The following is a 14,504-nucleotide window of genomic DNA, read 5'->3' as shown; positions in this document are numbered from 1 at the left end:
TCACATTGTGGTGGAGAAATATCAACATTGCATTTGTCACCAGTTTACACCCTGTTGTTGGAGTCTAAGGAAAGCATCTGTAACAGTGACCAGTGCCTGTTGTTGGAAGAGTCCTACACATGGGTCTAGTCTGGTGAAGAAATGTGGACAGGCCAGGGTAATACTTATGCTAAGCTCACTGGCTTCAGCCAAGTCTTTGCTTGACATGAGTGTTGCTTGCGAAATTCGTCCGTGTGGAGAGACTTCTTTAAACAATGCTTACAGCAGCTGGATAAGACAAAGGTGTTTTGTACTGTGTTGAAGGACATAGATAAAAGGGAGTTAATCAGTATAATACATAAAAGGTATTGCCAAAAAGTCCCTGTATTGTGAAAAACAGAAAAGTCCCTATATTTGAGTGGTATGATCCAAGTAAATAAACCAATTGGAAAAGGGACATGATGACATGAAAGTAGCCTGGACAGAAAAAGTTTTGTAAACTGAAGCCTACACATGTATATACTATGGGTAAGGTAAGACACAATGCTTAATGTTGATTGGATGGTCAGATAACATGTAAAGGTATAAATATGCTAGAGTGTAAGGGAATAGTCAGACCCTCGTAGGAAAAATCGACAGTGACTACGCCCCCAAGAGAAGGTAATTGGGCAATATCTTTTTCTGTATATCTGTCATTCGTTGCTTTTATGGTAATTGTAACGTGCAGGGCCTTGCTTTTGGTTCAAAGAAAGGTTTGAATGAATAAACCTGACTGTCTCAGTCTCGAGTGTATGGTAATCCTCACCAAATGCTCGTCCTTCAGAAAGAGCTGTAAGAGGCCACATGCAGAAGCAGTTATGGGAACAGCCTGCCCATACTGGAAGTTTCTTCTGTTAGTACAAGCAAATGTGAACAAGAACAAATGTAATGCATGATAGCAACTGTGAGCTGAACAGAAAGTTCAGCCACCCATAGGATCATAAACTCTTCCTCAGAAAGTACCTCATGTGTGACTTTTTCATATGACCTCAGAAAGGATGTAAACATTCTGTGGAGAACTAATCATAAGGGAGTTTGCAAATCTACAAAATAACTCTTCCTCTCCCAAAGACCTTGTATTTTCCATCAATATCTGAAGCAACCACCGAACTTGATCTGAGGTTAGAAAATTATTTTAACTTTGTTAAAAGGGTATTATCTAGACCATCCCTGACAGTGTTTGTCTAACCTGCTCTTAAAAATCTCCAAAGATAGGGATTCCACAACTTCCCTAGACAATTTATTCCAGTGCTTTACTACCCTGACAATTCAGAAGTTTTTCTTAATATCCAACCTAAACTGCCCTTGTTGCAATTTAAGCCCGTTACTTCTTCTTCTATCTTCACAGGTTAATGAGAACAATTTACCTCCCTCGTCCCTGTAACAACCTTTCATGTACTTGAAAACTGTTATCATCTCCCCCCCTCAGTCTTCTCGTCTCCAGACTAAACAAGTCCTTTCCCTCCCCGCCTCCCCCCCAATCTTCCCTCATAGGTCAAGTTTTCTAGACCTTTAATCATTTTTGTTGTTCTTCTCTGGACTTTCTCCAATTTGTCCACATCTTTCCTGAAATGTGGTGCCCAGAACTGGACACAATACGCCAGTTGAGGCCTAATCAGCGCGGAATAGAGCAGAAGAATTACTTCTTGTGTCTTGCTTACAACACTCCTGTTAATACATCCCAGAATGATGTTTGCTTTTGTTTTGAAACAGTGTTACACTATTGACTCATGTTTAGCTTGTGACCCACTATGGCCCCAAGATCCCTTTCCACAGTACTCCTCCCTGGGCAGTCATTTCCCATTGTGTATATGTGCAACTGATTGTTCCTCCCTAAGTGGAGTACTTTGCATTTGTCTTCACAGAATTTCATCCTATTTACTTCAGACCATTTCTCCAGTTTGTCCAGATCATTTTGAACTTTAATCCTATCCTATCTATCTAATCAATCGTCTTCTTACTGTCCAACTTGGTTCTGAGTGCTTACAATTCACTGCCTTACAAACGAGGTATTTTTTTAAAGGAATTCCATATTTTTAACATAATTTACTGTGAAAGGCATACAGTTCCCTGCAAGCCAATAAGGTCTCGTTGGTACAAGGAAAGTCTTGAAAGTAGGAGGAAAGTCTTGAAAAGATTAACTCTACCATTCAACTGAGATGAGTCCTTCTTTTTATGGAGAAAATAGAATATCACGGCTGTTTTCATCATTTTCATCATGGTAAAGGGCAGGCAAGTAGATTTTGTCAATCAGGTGTTTTAACTGTTCCGGAAATTTTGCTAGGTTCAGCTCTTTCCATCAGTGGAGACTGAATACAAAGAGCCAGATCCTCAGTTGGTCTAAATAATCGTAGCTCCATTGAGAGGTCTGCTGAGAGAAATTTGGAGACCCGGTAAATTATATTTTCCCCCTCCCATTTCACCCTAAATAGATAGTTTTGCGGGGGCACTGAGCTCAGGACCTCAGTACAATTGTTCCACCTTCCCTCTCTCATCAGCCTTGTCTATTGATAATTCATACCAGCTGAAGGTTTGCCCAGTGAGAAGATTTGCTGAATGATGAGTTGCAGTAAGTTCCATTGTTTAAAAATGTTCAGAAATTCTACTTATTTTCCTCACTTTACTCATGTGAGTGGAACCCTTGACTTCAAAGGAATCATTCATGTGAGTAAATTTAGGCATTTTTGTTTTATATATGTCTATATATGCAAGTTTATTTATGTATTAACTGTTTGCAGAATCAGGGCATTAGATGTTATTCATAGGATGTTATTCATAACAAAATAAATGGTTTATATTGAAGAGGGAGAAAATATAATAGTTGATTGCCCGTGTTGATTAGACTTTGATACAAAATATTTAAGGCTGGGATTTTCAAAGGTGTCTGAGGGAGTTAGGCGCCCAACTCCATTACATTTCATAACTCCCTTCGGATCCTTTGCAAATTCAAATCCAAATAGGGAGGGGGACTAAATTTAGGTTATGAAAAATGAAAAATCAGAACACCCAAAACAAGCAATCAAACAAAAATTCAGAACATTCACTGTAAAAGTCATTGAGAGATTTCAAGTTAGGGACAACTTTTTCAAAAGCGGCTTCTAATTCTGAATGCCTCAAATTTGAGACCTCAGCATTAATCCATCTGTGAAGGAAACTTTTGGCCAGCACTGGGAACCTGATATTTTTTTCTGAAGGTGTTTTAGAAACTTGGCATATTACAGTTTTGCTGTATTTGTGGGGCTTGCGGTCTGTTGTGTGGGAGTGAGGGTACCCGGGTTCTGTGCCGAGCTCTTTTAGGGATGCGTAGAATAGCTGTTGTATCAAAGGACCAGGAATCAGTACACTTGGGTTCTATTCCCATTCTTTGAGGGGGGTTAGGATCGTGGTTTGAGCAGAGCGGGGGCTGAGAATCAGGGCTCCTGGGTTCTATTAACGGTTCTGGTTGAGAAGTATGTTCGACTGACTAAACGGGGAGAAGAATTGCAGACTCCTGGCACAGCTGGTCAAAAATGTTTGAAATTCACAGTTTTGATGAAATTCTTCATCAGAATTTAAAATTCTGATAAAAAAGGGATGCATTTTTTTATTTATTTATTTTTTTAGGACAATTGCTTCCTTTGTTCTTTGGTCCTCTCTGGCCCTGAGCTTTGCTGTAATTGGCGCATTGCATGGCCTTGCACACCTCAGTCTCAATTGGTCAAAGGAGGTTGCAACTGACTCATTTTCAACTACCCAAAATGAATGCTGGTTTATAGATGTAAATGGTTATTTATGCTCCAAAATTGAGTAGCTGGCCTCTGAACTGCAACTTTGTATAACATCCCCACTCCAACTTGGGACTTCAGCAGGTTTAGAACCTGAGACCTTCTGCACAAAAAGAATTAAATGTCCTCTTGCATTGTAGGAAGGAAATTGACAGGTACAAATCTCATGTGTTCAGTATTGACCTAAGTCTGCTCCCACTGACTCAATGACAAAAATCCTATTGACTTCCTTCCTCAGGAGCAGAAATAGGCCTATACTGAGAACTTGTGAAAAGCTCACCCTATTTAGCAGAGATTTTCAAAAGAGACGATGGGGTTTTGTTCACTTCTAAAAGAATCACAGATTGTGCTGAATGCCTAACACCCATAGGTCTCATTTGAAAATGATTTGGCTCCTGAATAATTTACAGGAAAAATGTTGTTTTTTCTGTTGACATTTTTCAGGGTTTTGTCAAAAGGACAACCCTTGCCCCCCACACACACCCAGAAAACAACTTTGTATTTGAAAATTTTCAATTTAAAACAACAAAAATATCAATTAAAATAAAATCAATCTTGGGCTTTGGATGCTGACCGTGGAAAAAACATGTTTCATTGACAAAAACTAAAAATTGTGTTTTTCAAGGAACACCTGAAAATGGAATTTCTATCCTGAAAGTTTCTTTTTGGTCCAAAAGCCACTTTCCACTGGAAAAAAAGTTTCCACAGGAAAATTTAGGACAAGCTTAAATTCACCCTGTGAGCAGGAAGGCTCCAGAAATGTAATAGCAATAGGATATTTTCAGCCTTAATTAAAAGAGGCAGGAAATAATGGTTTATCTGCTCTTTCTGTGCATCAAAATCATCTGTAACCCACAAAGCCACAGTTGTGTTTAATCAGTTTAATTTCATGTCTTCATTTGTTTTGGCAGGTAAAACAGCTGACGGCACTGGAAAAGGGCTATCACACCAGTGTGAAGGAATTTATTCTCCTGGGATTCCCTGGGACCCAACATTTGCAGATCTCGCTCTTTGTGCTCTTCCTTGTCACAGGAAATGTGGCGATCATAGTCCTAGTGGCAACCAGCCGACACCTTCGCACCCCAATGTACTTCCTTCTCTGCAATTTCTCCTTCCCGCAGGTATGGCAGACCACAGCTTCTATCCCAAAGACGCTTGCCAACCTTGTGTCCCAAAGCAAATCCATCTTCTTTGTCAGCTGTGACCTACGGATGTACTTTGTTTTCTCCCTAGGATGCACAGAGATTTTCTCTTGGCTGTCATGGCCTACGGCTGCTATTTGGCTATATGCTATCCTTTGCTCTACAGCTCCATCCTGAACAGCACCTTGACTGCTCAGCTGGCTGTTGGCTCTTGGTTGTGTGGTTTCCTGGCTATTTCTGTCCCACCATTTCTGATCACCAGGTTGTCCTTCTGTGCCCTAGTGTCATCCATCACTTTTTTGGGGACATAGCACCGTGGATAGTTCTTTCCTGCACAGATACCTACCTTATTGATCCGGTGGCCTTTATCATCTCCTTCATCTTCATCCTGGGCTCCTGTGTCATAACCCTGCTCTCCTACATTTACATCATCTCCACTGTACTGACAATCCCATCAGATAAGGAATGGAGAAGGGCCTTTTTAACTTGCTCTTCCCATCTCACAGTTGTGATTATCTGGTACGGTTCGACCATTTTCCTACATGTCAGCCCTTCCATGCAGAACTCATTGGAATTGACCAAAATAGTCACCATCTTGAATACTATTGTCACACCCCTGTTGAACCCTTTCATCTACACACTGAGGAACCCAGAGGTAAAAGAAGCCCTGAGACATGTATTCAGGGAAGCGATGTTTTTCAAAATGTGCTGGAGGTCATTGGCTGTCACAGAAAATGTGGTGAAAGAAAAATGAGTCTGCACATGGAAGATATACCAAAGTTGATAGGGTACTGAAAAAACAACAACAATCCCTGAGGGCCAGAAGTCTAAAGATAATTAGCTGCCCAACTCCAATGGAAATCAGTGTGAGTTAGGCACCTAAATACCTTTAACAATCTGGTCCTTAGTGTCTCACATCCTTGAACATTTACAGCCAGATTGTTAAATGTATTTAGGTGCCTAATGGGATTTTCTATGAGTTTTAAGGGCCTAGATACTTTTTAAAACCCCACTAAGCACCTAAATACCTTTCAAAATCCAGCCCTTATGCATTGTTATCCTCTTACTTTGTATTTAATTTAAAATGAAACAAATTGCACATGTGCCAATTATTTATTTCTATTAAGGCCTGGCCTGTGGAGAGGATAGAGATATCGACAGGCTTGGCAGAATTCAATTTTTATTTTTTATAATTTTGACAGAGAATATCAAGGTTTATTTGTGAGCATTTTTTTTTTAAAAAAATGGTCTATTTGTATTTTCACACTTGTGGGAAATTACTGTGGCATGTCAGACAACAAGGTGGGTCACAGAATAATTATTGAATGACAACTGTTTTTTTGGACCTTTTCTTTTGGGGGAGGGTGGCGGTTGACGTTCTGTGTGGCGAAACTGACATTTCCTGACATTTACTGATAAAAATTTAACCCTTCCAAACCGAGGTAAGATAAATCCACAGGAACCTCAAATCAAGACCCCAGTGGATTTTGAAGGGGATTCAGAATAAAGTTCCGTTTCCAGTTCCAGACTGGGTAAAAACCCAGATGGGTATTTTTGTAGGCTTCTTTTTTTCTTTGTTTTTAGTACACGGGCATTCCAAAATTTTGGAAAGATTGATTTCACACGGATTCTGCCGGTTTGGACTGAAAATATGTGAGAATAGCTTATAAAATTTTGATGATGTCAAAACTGAATCCAGAATCTTAGTCCTGATTCACCTTTAAAATCACAGTGTGAGTGGAGGGGGATCCCCACCCCCCACTCCCTGATACCCCCTCACCCTCGCTGCGAGCATCTCAGCAAGGAGAGGAGACGTTGTTAGAAATCATGAGATTGGCTTTAAATAATACATGTTGGGTTCTTTTGATTTGCTGTCTGGTTTTTGAGTCTGTAGGGTGCACTTCATGTTTTTATGCTTTTCTCTGTAACCATGAGTGTGCCCTGGTGGCAAGAGGACTGGACTGTAACTAGGAGAATGAAGTGAGCTGTAGCTCACGAAAGCTTATGCTCAAATAAATTGGTTAGTCTCTAAGGTGCCACAAGTCCTCCTTTTCTTAGTTCTATTCCTGGCTCTGCCATTGGCTTGGTGGATGACTTTGGGCAAGTAATGGTGTTAGGGGGCTGTATAGTCTGCAGTCAATCAGGAAGTGAGTGGGTGGGTGGGTGTGTGGGCAGGGGGAAATGGGAACTGTGGATGGGGAAATTGGAATCATGTTTGGCTAACGGCAGGAATGGGAAGAGGGAGACAGGTGTAAGGCTCTGTGGTATCAGAGCTGGGAAGAGGGACACTAAGGAAGGAAACTGGAATCATGCTTGCTGGAAGTTCACCCCAATAAACATCGAATTGTTTGCACCTTTGGACTTCGGGTATTGTTGCTCTCTGTTCATGCGAGAAGGACCAGGGAAGTAAGTGGGTGAAGGAATAAGCCCCCTAACAAATGGCTTCTCTCTGTGCCTCAGTTTCCACATCTGTAAAATGGGGATAATGATTCTCACCTCCTTTATATAGTGCTTTGTGATCTATGGATGAAAAGAACTACCGAAGAGAGAGGGATAATGATTATGTAAAAGAAAATATGAAAGCTGATCTGTTGATTCAAGCAGTTGAGATTTGAAGAAAAACAACAAATATTGTGAGACAGACATTAAAAATCATAAGAAGATCCTAGCCCCACTGACGTCAACGACAGAACTTAATTTCAGTGCGGCCAGGATTTCACCCTACATTGTCCAGAATTTTATCTTAACCCAACATTGGAACCCTTTGAGGCTTGCCTGCTGTCTTGGGCCAGACCTTCAACTGCCAATTTACAGTAGATTAGCATCCAGTCTACCAAACGTACTTAAAACATACGGATGTGCTATGTATAATTAATATCGCTTCATAAAATAACATGGAACTGGTTAAGATTTTGTGCCATCTGATTTACCTAATATTCACATAAAGATCATTGTAAGTGGTCACTCACTGATTCACATAAGCAGTGTCCATGTTTCCATTGAATCTTGAGCCCATTGAGTTTCGTGAGTGTAAATTCTAACGTTTCCATGCACTCACAGGTGTTAGAATCATGAAATGCCTCCGAAATGTGGTGCTTTTGTGGATAAATATCACTTTGGGCCTGGTGGAGGCTGTTTCAAAATGTTAAAGGTTATGAAAGTGATATGTACAAGGAAGATTATGTCCCCAAATCGTTCTCAACCAATTTAGTTTATTCTGTGAATTCTACTTTTGTGAGACACTATGCACTTGATTAGTCTGAATATATTTATTGTTGGAATACCTAGATAGTACGATAAATTAGATTAGATAGATAGTTGTGTCTGGGGACACAGAGAGAGAGAATTTTTGTTAACTGTGATCTCCATACAGTTAATACACCTTCATTTCCCCTGATACTTGAATAGAATTTTACTGGTAGCTTTGGTTTCTCTTGGCAAACATGGATGTTTCAAATGGAATTTCTAGATTGTGCTTCACTGGACCATCGGAGCACCTGAAACAATTCGGGAAATATCATTTGATGGTTCACAAGATAAAAGAATAATTCAAGTTACTGATTTCACAACCTACTCAACTCAGTGTACAGTGATAGCAAGACACAGAAACACAGCAATTAATGTGAATGAGGGACCTGATCACCTCATACGATATGATTTTTATTGTGCGCTTTTTGTCTAATATGCAATATAAATCCCAGGCTCATGGTTTGAGGATCTGAGTATTTAAATTAAAGACTTATTTATCCTTCCAATGGAGTGATTATCAAGTTGGGATACAAGCTTGGGTACTGATGTTACAAAGGGACATTGGACCAAATTCACATCTGGTGTAACTCACTTGACTTTGGAGAATTTGCCCTAGTGTCTCACAGGAACAGAGTGGGTGGACAAAAAACTCCTTCAACATGAGTCCTATATAAATACAAAAGAGGGATACACATTACACTTTAAAGTAAGAGGACTGCAGTTACAGTGCAATGGCCCTCTGAGCTGAGCGGTGACTGCGCCTAAGGCTGTGACTTCCTCTGCCTCCATCAGAGGGGAAGGGCCCGTCCCCCTCCCTGCACCCAGATGGGGCCGGTGGCTGAGTTGAGAACCCAGCTCCCACCCCAGAGCAACCAGGTCAGGATGGCATGAACTCTCCTTCTGCTTGTGTTGGGTAAATGACCTCCCTCCGCCCGCATAGAATCATAGAATCATAGAATATCAGGGTTGGAAGGGACCCCTGAAGGTCATCTAGTCCAACCCCCTGCTTGAAGCAGGACCAATTCCCAGTTAAATCATCCCAGCCAGGGCTTTGTCAAGCCTGAGCTTAAAAACTTCCAAGGAAGGAGATTCCACCACCTCCCTAGGCAACGCATTCCAGTGTTTCACCACCCTCTTAGTGAAAAAGTTTTTCCTAATATCCAATCTAAACCTCCCCCACTGCAACTTGAGACCATTACTCCTCGTTCTGTCATCTGCTACCACTGAGAACAGTCTAGGTCCATCCTCCCTGGAACCCCCTTTCAGGTAGTTGAAAGCAGCTATCAAATCCCCCCTCATTCTTTTCTTCTGAAGACTAAACATCCCCATTTCCCTCAGCCTCTCCTCATAACTCATGTATTCCGGTCCCCTAATCATGTTTGTTGCCCTCCACTGGACTCTTTCCAATTTTTCCACATCCTTCTTGTAGTGTGGGGCCCAAAACTGGACACACTACTCCAGATGAGGCCTCACCAATGTCGAATAGAGGGGGATGATCACGTCCCTCGATCTGCTCGCTATGCCCCTACTTATACATCCCAAAATGCCATTGGCCTTCTTGGCCACAAGGGCACACTGCTGACTCATATCCAGCTTCTCGTCCACTGTCACCCCTAGGTCCTTTTCCGCAGAACTGCTGCCTAGCCATTCGGTCCCTAGTCTGTAGCGGTGCATTGGATTCTTCCGTCCTAAGTGCAGGACCCTGCACTTATCCTTATTGAACCTCATCAGATTTCTTTTGGCCCAATCCTCCAATTTGTCTAGGTCCTTCTGTATCCTATCCCTCCCCTCCAGCGTATCTACCACACCTCCCAGTTTAGTATCATCCGCAAATTTGCTGAGAGTGCAATCCACACCATCCTCCAGATCATTTATGAAGATATTGAACAAAACCGGCCCCAGGACCGACCCCTGCGGCACTCCACTTGACACCGGCTGCCAACTAGACATGGAGCCATTGATCACTACCCGTTGAGCCCGACAATCTAGCCAGCTTTCTACCCACCTTATAGTGCATTCATCCAGCCCATACTTTCTTAACTTGCTGACAAGAATACTGTGGGAGACTGTGTCAAAAGCTTTGCTAAAGCATCCCTTTGTCTGTCTATCTGGAGATACCCCCGCCCAGCATCCCTCCATCCCTCTGCACCCCCATCCCCTCCCTGGAGCTCTCTTCTCTTCTCTTCTCTTCTCTTCTCTTCTCTCTCCAGATTCTCTCCAGGCTGGAGTCCCCCGCAGTCCTTGCTGAGAGGCTCACAGCGAGGGTGAGGGGGTATCAGGGAGTGGGGGGTGGGGATCCCCCTCCTCTCACACTGTGATGTTTGAAATTGCAAGGAAGGGGGGATCCCCATCCCCTGGGTGGGTCAGGCTGCCCCGTTCACAGGTGCCTCCTATGAACCTGCCCCAGCAGCAGCTACGGTCCAGAGCCACTTCCGTGGGGGTGGAAGAGCGACCCCAGCTGATGCCTGCTTGTGGGGTCCATTTGGTGGGTCCCAGCTCTGGCTGTAGGGGAGAAGATGCCCCCATCCCCCTGGGCACTACCTCACTGACAGCCTCAGCAGCGAGAGAGAGGTCTGGAGGGGCCATGGAGACTGACCTCCCACCTCCCCATTACAATGAGTCCCCCCTGGCCAGAGGTCCGTGGGGGTGGGGCTGTGTGTGGAGTGGGGGGCTCTCTCTGCCCCAGCTCTGGGCTCCCACCCACAGAGGACTCAGGGCCGGGGGGACAGATCCAGCACCATCCAGCGGGACATTAAAAGCAGGTTCTGCAGAGACCCCAGAGGAAACGCAGTGGGTGGAAAAACTCCCCCCTCCCTTCCCCACATCTGGCCGAGCTTCCTCATGTCTCTCAGATGCCTTCTCGCTATTGAGAGGCAGGTGTGACAGTCAACTGATGGGTTCTCGCCCCTCTTTCACCACTGCCCCTGGATGGAGAGTGTGGGATGAATACCCTGATGGGAAAGGGGTATCTTGGAGTTGAAACATTTGCATCCACAATCCTCCCCGCTTTTTGCACCATAAAGGGACAGGAAGGAGCAAGGGGCAGTTTGGAGAACCCCCTCCCCAGCCCCAGTTCAATGGGGGGACATGGCAGGATGTGTGGAGCGAAGAGTTTGCAGACAGTCCCTGGCTCCCAGTGGGCGGGCGGCGAACTGTGCAGACGGTCCCTGGGTTATAGAAGCTGGGGACGGGGAGCTGGCAGATGCTCCCTGGCTGGGGGGGGGGGGGGGGGTGAGGCGTTTGCAGACGCTCCCTGGCTGGGTTGGGTGGTGGGGGGGTGAGGTGTTTGCAGACGCTCCCTGGCTGGGTTGGTGGGGGTGAGGCGTTTGCAGACGCTCCCTGGCTGGGTTGGGTGGTGGGGCGGGGGTGAGGTGTTTGCAGACGCTCCCTGGCTGGGTTGGTGGGGGTGAGGCGTTTGCAGACGCTCCCTGGCTGGGTTGGGTGGGGGTGAGGCGTTTGCAGACGCTCCCTGGCTGCGTTGGGTGGGGGGTGAGGCGTTTGCAGACGCTCCCTGGCTGGGTTGGGTGGGGGGTGAGGCGTTTGTAGACGCTCCCTGGCGGGGGCGGGGCTCGCGGGGACACTCTCCCTCCCAGCCTGGCTCAGGGCTTCGCTGCTCAGAACTGAGCGAGAAGGTACCGGGGGTGCGGATCGGGCCCCAGTCGAGCCCCCTCCCCTGGGGGGCCTGGGCCCCCCTTCCCCTCCGTGTCCAGGGTCCCCCACCCCCTGGTCTGGGCCCATCCCCCAACTCAGGGCTTCGCCCCTGCAGAGTCTCCCCGCCCTGGCTGCGGGGCCCTGCGTGCCGGGGCGGGTTTGGGGGTGTTTGGAGGGAGGTGACCCCGAAACGTTTCTGCTCCGCCCCCCCCCCCGATCCACCCCCCTTCCCGCGCTTCTCCCTGTGTGGGTTTCCCAGGGGCCATCCCCGTGGCGCCCGGCCGGTGTGACGACACAAATCTCAGCCCTCCCCTTTTGCACCGGGGGGCACCGGCCCTGATCTGCTCCCCACAGGCTCCTGGGGTCCGCTGGGTCCCATGAGGGGTCGGAGCTCCCCACCCCCGCCCACCCCGCCCTGCGGCTCCCTCGCACCCCAAGAAGCAGCTGCTGCAGCAGGAGCCGCCGCCTGTGAATCGGCCGAAGTTTCACGCCGACTCCCTTCCTCCGGGCGGGGAATTAGGCATCAGAGTTCAGTGCCGGACCAACCGACCCGCCCCCGCGCCCCGCTGGAGCCCTGCCCTGGCCTCAGCCCTTTCCCAGCCTAGGGAGCGCAGCCCAGAGAGGCGGTAAATACCTGCGGGGGGAACGTGGCCTGTCCTGTGGCTGGCAGATGAATTCAGGCGAGGAGGGAGGCTCACCTGTCTGGCGGGGAGGTGGCGGGGGGGGAATTAGCTGCTGGCCCAACTCCCCGGGGCTCCGGTGGATTTTCCATCCTGGGCCATGTGTGAAGCCGGGCAGGAGGTTTGTCTAGAAATCTGCCTACGTTCCCACCCCCCCCGGCCCCCCAGGTGATCCCAGTCTCCCCGTCCCACCTTCCAGCTGGGAATTCTCCAGGGGGCTGGAGTGGTGGCGAGCAGAAACGAGGCTCGGAGAGTGGGGTTGGGAGCCCCTCTCGCTCACGGCAGCTCTGGCGTTCCTCGCCCCCATCCCACCCTCAGCTCCCCGCTCCTCCGCGGAGACTCCCTGCACGCCTCAGAGCCAGATTTCTGCTGCGGGAGAAATCAACCGGCTGCCGCCCTCTTACCCCGTCGTAAGGCAGCAAATCCAAGGCCCAGGCCGAACGGCTCGGGGGCATGGAACAAGAACGCCGGGAGCCCCTGGGCACGGCCAAGGGCTGGATTTCACCCCCGTTGGGGCGGGGGGTCTATGGCGACTGCTCCAGCCTGGGGTGAAAGATGAGTAAATAGCAGGGCCGTGTCCCTGCCAAGAACGGCCAGGAGCTGGAGCCTGCTCCACAAACCTCTGCTTCTCTGCAGGGCGACAGTGGGGAGAAGGGCCTAGCCGGGTTAACAACCCCCCAGTGACCGAGCCGAGTCCCCTGCAACCCCTGTCGCTGTTCCAGGGCCCCCCTCCCAGGGGCTGGGGATAAAACCCAGCAGTCCTGGCTCCCAGCCCCCTCATTCTAACGCACGAGTCCCCCATCCCCCTTCATTCCGTCTGTCCGTCTGACCCCTGCACCTCTCCTTCCTTCCATCTGTCCATCCATCCCCATACATCCCCCTATGTTTCTCTCTCCATCCCCCAACTGCCAGCTGTACCCCAGTCCCTGTCTGCCCCTCCCTGCGGGGGGCTGGCAGAGTTGGAGCAGAGCCGTGACTCTGATCTCAGGAGCTTGGGCCTGTGGGACTCCCTGCCACAGGACCTGGCTGAGCAGAGGGGTGGGGCTGGGGTCTCAGAGCCATCGCCGAGTGTGTGTGTGTGTGTGGGGGGGTGTCAGGGCACCCTGTGCCCATCAGTTTCCATGGGAACCCTGTATCTCACCCCCCGACCTTCCCCTCACACAGATCCCCGACCCTGGAGCCGAGATGATGAGTTGCGGCCTCCTGACCAGCTCCAAGGAGCCGGGTGAGTCAGGGCTGCGGGGGATGGTGCATTGAGGGGGAGGGTGGCCCCATGGCTGACGTGGCTCCTCTCCCCGGTGCCCGTGGGGGGCCTGTGGCTGATGTCCCCCTCCCCGCAGTGCCCCTGCACCACAGCTCGGTGTCGGTGTTGATCCGAGGCTTTGTGGCGGACGTGGGCTGCCAACTGCTCTGCAGGAATGAGGAGCTGGGGCCCGTGGAGGCCGTGTTCAAATTCCCCGTGGACGCCGAGGCGGCTGTCGACGCCTTCTAGGCCCGGCTGTGGGGGCCTGCATCCAGGCCCAGCTCCAGGAGAAGAGACAGGTGCTGGGGGCGGGAGTCCCGGGGGGGAGAGAGGAGGGGACCGGGCTGAGGGGATCTCGGGGTGACCCCATCTCTCCCAGCAGGTGCATGAGCTGTACAGGGATGTGCTGGTCGGTGGGGGCAGGGGATCTTGGGGGACAGGGATCTCGTGGTGACCCTGTCTCTCCCGGCAGGCACAGGAGCTGTACGGGGACGGGGCCACCCACTACGTGCTGCTGACCATGCTACACCCTCGCTACACGCCCCACAGTGAGACCCACAGATCCCCCTGTGCCTCTGCTACATGCCCCATGGTGAGACCCTCCTGTACCCCAGCTGTGTGCTTCCAACCATGCTGCACCCCTTTTACATGCCCCATGTTGAGACCAGACCTTTAGGTGCCCTAGATCCCGCATAGCTCCCTGTACCACATAGCCCCCAGAACCCCAGCTACACACCCCACTGTGAGTGACCCCCGA

At 48.5% G+C, this 14,504-nt stretch overlaps 1 pseudogene; it reads left to right on the top strand.

Annotated features, from left to right (window-relative positions):
• Positions 1-503: 503 nt before the first annotated feature.
• Positions 504-13,996, top strand: LOC144274966 (olfactory receptor 6F1-like; annotated as a pseudogene).
• The last annotated feature ends 508 nt before the right edge of the window (positions 13,997-14,504 follow it).

The sequence above is a fragment of the Eretmochelys imbricata genome, chromosome 14 (assembly GCF_965152235.1).
Source record: "Eretmochelys imbricata isolate rEreImb1 chromosome 14, rEreImb1.hap1, whole genome shotgun sequence".
NCBI classification, from domain to species: Eukaryota; Metazoa; Chordata; order Testudines; family Cheloniidae; genus Eretmochelys; species Eretmochelys imbricata.
The sequence above is the reverse complement of the archived record's forward strand: the minus strand, read 5'-3'. Positions and strand labels throughout refer to the sequence as shown.